This window comes from Mesitornis unicolor, unplaced genomic scaffold (assembly GCF_000695765.1).
Source record: "Mesitornis unicolor isolate BGI_N332 unplaced genomic scaffold, ASM69576v1 scaffold10834, whole genome shotgun sequence".
In the NCBI taxonomy this organism is placed as follows: domain Eukaryota; kingdom Metazoa; phylum Chordata; class Aves; order Mesitornithiformes; family Mesitornithidae; genus Mesitornis; species Mesitornis unicolor.
In genome coordinates, this window is record NW_010182057.1 from 1 (window position 1) to 782 (window position 782).

Genomic DNA, 782 nt, shown 5'->3' on the forward strand with positions numbered 1-782 from the left:
AGCTGGGTGTCAGCCTGCAGGGAAATGTCTTGCAGGAGGTCAATGGCTTGTCCTAGTGACCAGAAGCCAGTCTCTGATATTGCTTGTTGCTCAGAAGTTTGTTGGGGGAACTCCTGGCCACCCTAAGACAACACCACACACCACTCCAAATCCCCATGCCTCTTCCAATGACCCTGGCCACTGAGGTTACTCAGCTTCTTCAGGAAAGAGATAGATACACCCACCCTAGCATCCAATTTTCCCTTGGACAGTTTGCCTGGGCATCCCAGGAAGGAACATGAGAAGACTCAAGATACAATGCAGAATAAACTTTAATGAGTCAAAAGTGAGAAACAAAGCAGCGCATGGTGGAAGGGACCTGGTCCTGGCTGCTACAAGGGCAGCTGGCAGTCAGCCACCCCTTCACAGCAGTGGGACACACTCTTCCTCCAACTCGTATGGACACAGTGTTGAGCAGGGCTCCTCTCAGCTTACTTCAGGATGACCCCATGGCACAGGACAGCAGGAGACAACAGGGACTCGTGATGTGCAGAAGAAAGCAGGAGAAGCAGAAGACATCACTTGGCCATGTTCCCAGACAGCACAGGCTGGCAACTTGTGTCCCTCTCCCCTTTGAAGGAGGGCACAAGGCTGCTCAACCCATCTGGAAACCATGGCCAGCAGCTCCGTCCTCAGTCCAGTCCTTGGCCTTGGGCTTCCTGGGCGATCACTCACTGGACATCCAGCCCAGCTTAGCAGGGCAGGCACCTCCTGCCACAGTAGCGGCCACCAAGCCCCGAGAA